This window comes from Protopterus annectens, chromosome 6.part1, assembly GCF_019279795.1.
Source record: "Protopterus annectens isolate FY-2018-M chromosome 6.part1, PAN1.0, whole genome shotgun sequence".
Classification (NCBI taxonomy): Eukaryota; Metazoa; Chordata; order Ceratodontiformes; family Protopteridae; genus Protopterus; species Protopterus annectens.
The window spans coordinates 474,463,761-474,469,760 of NC_056738.1; positions in this window are offsets into that span (position 1 = coordinate 474,463,761).

The window sequence follows — 6,000 nt, forward strand, 5'->3', positions numbered from 1 at the left end:
ATTATTAAATTCATTAGCTATGCTGATTGGATTAAATAGCTTATCTTTAATTTCCACAGATAGGACTGGATTTATTATTTTTTTGCACTGAATTAATGCATTTATAGCAATCCATTCTATGTTTTTTGTCTATTTGCATTTCATATTTTTTTACACTTGCTTTGGGATTCATGAAGCTTGCTCCAGGTGCCGGAGTAGCGTCTGTGATCTAGCGCCAAATATGGCCACCGAGCGATTTAGGTACGAGCTGTTTCCACATGCACTACCAGCGTATGCCAGAGTTGTGCAGCTCCTGACACATGTATGCTAATTACCCCATGTGCAGCAGTGTAGCATGCAAATGAAGGTATATAGCGATTCATGAAGTGGTGCAGGTGTAGCGTAAGCATGAAGAAATGTAAACCAAAAAAAAAAAAAGGTTACATTTTGTCAAACATAACATCGGAGCCATGAAAGCAGACCAAACTTATGTATTATAATGTTAATATATGCCAATGGCTAAACATATAGCCAATGGCATAAAAAAACATGCACAACACATAAAAAATAACATTTAATGTCATGGCCACACTAACGCAAAGTAAAACCGCAGTGCATCTGTGTGCAAACGGGATCACAAGGAAAATATATTTAGATGTCATAAAACTGCAATGTAACACAATTCATGAATTGCCCATAATAGTCAATGGCATGCATGCTACACCACAACCATGGCGCAAGGGTTGCTAAGGGTCTGTGACAGTGTTCTGTGCGGTAACTAGGAATTAGTAGTCAATGCCATGCCAATGAGTCAAGTAATACTGAATCACAAATGCCCTGCCGGTGTAATGATGCACCACATGGCATAGCGGTACAACACCGAGGAGTGGCCTGGAGGTAAACATAACATCAAGAGAGGGGTACGCCACTGTAGCTGTAAGCACATTGGATCATTGTTAATCCGGGTTGCCTGTTGCTAAGCAAAACAGCAGGATAGGGGTGTGGAAGTAGCCATAGCTTTGCTTAGCTGAGAGCACACAAGGTAACTGAAAGTGCATGTGAACATGGATGAAAACGCATTCGAAACCCGGTAAACGGCTTTGCGCGGTGCGCACCACAGCTGAAACTGGAAGGATACGGGAAGACAATAAGGAAATGCTGCAGCATGGTAATTGGAGTACAAATGAATAATTAACACCTAGGAACTCACAGTGGGCCATTGACAACAGCTAACGAGGCTGCTAGCAGCTACCTGCAGAACAGGAAAGGGGAGGTGCCGTACAGCAAAGAAAAAAGAACTGTCACAGCAGAACAAAGCAAACTTGCAGTAGATCAGCTGCATAACACATTTCCCAACACAAACCTGGGTTGTGAAAGTACAAAACAAGAAAGCTCGCAGCTGGATGCATGCCTGACAATGGGAGGGGAATCAGGTTGAAAATTGAAGTAAAGGGCAATAGATGAATCTTAGCAGCCAAGTGTAAGTCAACACCAAAGGCCCCACAATAGCAATACCTGCTGTAAAACCAATAATTAAGATACCCCGCAGCTGGAATTGCACAAACACACCCAATTACACCAGCATCATCCATTGCACAATAGTATAAGGTGTAAAAGCCCCACACACACACTTGTGTATTCCCAGACACTCTGCACCAATGGTGTATACAGACGTGAAACTTTTATGTACATGTTAGGGGCCACCATAGCTTAGATTCACCAGCATGTGTTGGAGACTGATGGTGGTGTGGACAATGATGCTGACAACCATCTCATGCACCGGAGGCAGAGAAGAGTGTTCAGACCCAGGGTAACCTACCAGGGGCTACATAATCTGGAGATAGTAGAGTGTTACAGGGTGGACAGGGACATCATACAGCAACTTGTTGAGCTGTGCCGGCCACGCCTCAGAGCCAGAAGTAACAGAGGGGAACCCATCCCAGTGGACACAAAGGTATGTGTAAGCTTGAGAATACTAGCCACAGGTACCTTCCAAAGGCCAACTGGGGATATCATGGGGATCTCACAGGCATCAGCTTCCAGGGTACTCCACCAGTTCCTGGATGCCGTGTAACCACATACCAATGAGCACATATACTTCGCCCAAATGCAGGAGGAGTTGGCCAGTAATATGTGTCTCTTCCACCGTGTGGCAGACTACCTGGAGGTACTGGGTGCAATAGACTGCAAGCACATACACATCAAGTCACCACCCAGTGAGCAGGGTAGGCACTACATAAACCTCAAGGGATACCCCTCCATCAACTGCCAGGTCATGTGCAATGCCCAGGGCATTATCATGGATGTGTGTGCTGGCAGCCCTGGAAGCTATCATGACTCCCACATCTGGCATGCCTCACAGCTGTATCAGGTATTTGCCAGGAGGGAAATCCCATATGGCCACCTGGTGGGGGATGTTGGCTATGCACTGGAACCGTGGATGATGACTCCCATCAGAAATGCACACACAGCCATGCAAGAACGCCATAATGAGGCACACGCAGAAACCAGAATCATCATAGAACACATGTTTGGGATGCTGAAATCACGGTTCCATTGCTTGGACATATCTGGTGGAGCCTTGCAGTACTCTCCAGGCATGTGTGCCCACATCTTCATAGTATGTGCCATGCTACACAATATGATCCTGTGGAAACAGCTGTAGCAGGGACAGAATGGTGCACAGCCCACCACCATTGCCAAGGGACCCACAGGCACAGAGGGACTTAGACCACAAACACCCTGCGCTAGCCCCAGTAGGCAGATGGAGGAGTGCCCAGTATGCCCAAGCCTTGACAAAGAGGGAACATATAGCACACACACTGACAGTGTAGGCACTCATGGACTGATACCCTTCTCCACCTGCACATACAGCAAACATGGATGGCACACACATACACATGACCACCTGTAAATTGTCATGTATAGGTGGTCTACTGTGTGCATCCTATATAGGTAGACCTCAACTATTGTACACAACTGCCATTGGCACAAGGCAAGTCAATACCTGAACGGTAAATTAAGCTATCAGCATGTGTCCATACTGTATGTAGAGGTTCATAGATGCATAGGTAGGTACATGCCCAACTGCCGAGGCCACTCATAAGCATAGGAAAAAAGTGTCTGCTATCGCCACCCCATTGACTAACTAACTGTCCCTCTGTGGAGCAGAGCCAATTGCGGGATCCCTGGGGTGTATCCACTGTTCCCCACCCACTCTGCAAGGATTCCCTGGAGTGTTAGTGAGGGGTTTTGTATACTGTAATCAGGGATGTAGTTCCAAATAATGGGGAGTATCCCTGACAGGAATCTTCTCAGATGTTTACATGTTACATAGTATACCTTAAACACAGCTTGCATATATAAGTAGTTTTCCTCAGAATAATAAACATGTGGAACACACAACCGCTGAAATTTGCGTTAATCACCCTTGCACTACCAGTGCCTGCTCTGAGAGGTAAAATAACACTACCAGGATTAGAACACGCAACCATGTACACAATTTTCACAATAACATACCACTAAGCTACTTGAGGTGTACCAATGGCAGTAGTGTATACTGACAGGATAAAACACAAACGGTAGGAATGTGTGGAAATAGGACAAACCGGCATGTACCCAATGAAAGGTGTATGTTATATATACATACATATATATATATATATATATATATATACACATCATATATATATATATATACACATCATATATATATATATATATATATATATAGAGAGAGAGAGAGAGAGAGAAAGAGGGAGAGAGAGAGAGATATGTCGATATATGGGGATATACATATATATGTAGATATATAGATAGGTTAACAACATCTACATAACCATGGAGGTACATATAAATGGGATACCCACCACTTACCGACTGCTTTACATACTGACTCGCGTAATCCCGAGGCTTAATGTCTGAAAGAACACAGTACTAAAACATCAGATGCGCGAGATTTAAAATCACGATATTAAGGGACAGTTAGTCAGTGCTTCTGGTGTTGTGGTTCAGGTAGGTTACTGTGTGTAAGTGTATTTCTGAGGGCTGTAGTGTGTGTAAGTGTGTGTTCTGAGTGTGGAATGTGTTCTTGAGGGACTGTAATGAGTGGGTGTGGGTTAGCTTTGTGCATCTGTTTGCGCAATCTAGGAGGTAGAATATTAAAGTAGGGGGTGTGGGGGGTGCAGACACCTACATGGGGGGTGTAGGTGGGCTTGCTCACCTGCTCATACGTAGTGTAGGATGGTTTGTTTGGATGTGGTGGGTAGCAGTGTGTGTGTGTGTGTGTGTGTGTGTGTGTGTGTGTGTGTGTGTGTGTGTGTGTGTGTGTGTGTGTGTGTGTGTGTGTGTGTGTGTGTGTGTGTGTGTGTGTGTGTGTGTGTGTGTGTGTGTGTGTGTGTGTGTGTGTGTGTGTGTGTGTGTGTGTGTGTGTGTGTTCCATGTTCGTGTTACTTTCGCGAGTTACTGTTGCTGTCTGTAATGTGGTGTATGGGAGTCTGGGCCCAGTACTGTGTGTCTCGGAACTGTGTGGTTTCGGGATTCCGTAGGTATCCCATATACAGCAGTTGAAGTGTTCATATATGTGTATAACATGGACCACAGCAATCACACATTCCGCCACTACCAACCTTTATGAACAAAGGAAATGGAGAGTATATGCCTATACACTATTACAAATATGTGCTATGGACATGAGCCATGATAGGGTTACCACCTGTTCCAATTTGCGAGGGACAGTCCCTCTTTGGGCGGTTGTGTCCTGACCAAATATATTAAACGTGGCAAATGTCCTGAGATTGTAGGACATAATTATGTCCCATATATAATGTAATAGTTGCATACAATAGTTCTTTCTGTATCTAAAATACCTACATGTTACAAGAAACAGGATAAGCAACTAAACTTCTACAAGAATAAGCTTATATTTAGACAAGAAAGGAAAGTTCTATCCCTTGTACTGACCATGGGTTTGTGTCGGCCTGTAAATTCTGATGTGTGTCCCAAAAATGTCCCACTATGGCCATATGAAAAGGTGGCAAGAGGGTCAGTCACCAACACAACTACAATGACTGCTAATACCTATGACAGAAATACACAGCTTTCATGTAGCAACACTTTATTACATTCTGATGTATTTCCGAAAGGATTCAAAGACTAACATCACCTGCATGCTATACAGGAACCAAATAACAGTGCCTTAATGAATCAGCCTGCAATTACCATAGTATTAGTCCACTAAAGGATAGGTGTTCAAATAGGGAAGGAACCCTCACACACATATTGATTATGTATAAAAGCAGTTCCTACACACCTGCATCTGCTATATACACCCACCATCAGCCTCACACCCAAACAAATTACAATAAAAACTGTAATAACATCACAAATTATTCACTCACTGTATGACATCTGCAGAAGCCTTAACATACCTTGTCAGAGACACACTAACATGGCCCTATGTGAAATAGTTGCTGTTATACAATGGAACAGCTGCTGATGTTACAGGGTTTGTTTGCACTAATCCCGTTTCAAAGGGTTGTGTGTACACCGGGATGTGTTACGAATTACTGAGTAATAGCATAGTATACTACACATGTACACCAAATCAAGAATGTCTGGTGAGCACACTGTAAACCACATAACAGTTCATGCATAGCCATACAGCCTTGAGCTGCCCAAACATCCTTGCCAGACTTAAACATCTGCAGAAGTATCAGGTACAAACAAACCCTGCATAAATAGCAATGTTCTGAAATATAACAGCTACACTCACATGTAGAACAAATTTGCCTAGCCATTACACACAATCCACGGGAGTCATGAAGCTAATATATCTCTGTCTGTCTCCATATAGCTGTTGAACTACATCACAAATAACACATCCAGGCCATCTTCCTCGAAAGTAAGGCAAACGGACAATGCCCAAAAGGAGTACTCAGTTATACACCACTGTTGCCATGGTATCGGCTAATGGAGTAGCTGCACAGCTGATGTGCATCTAATTAACTACTTTGGAACACC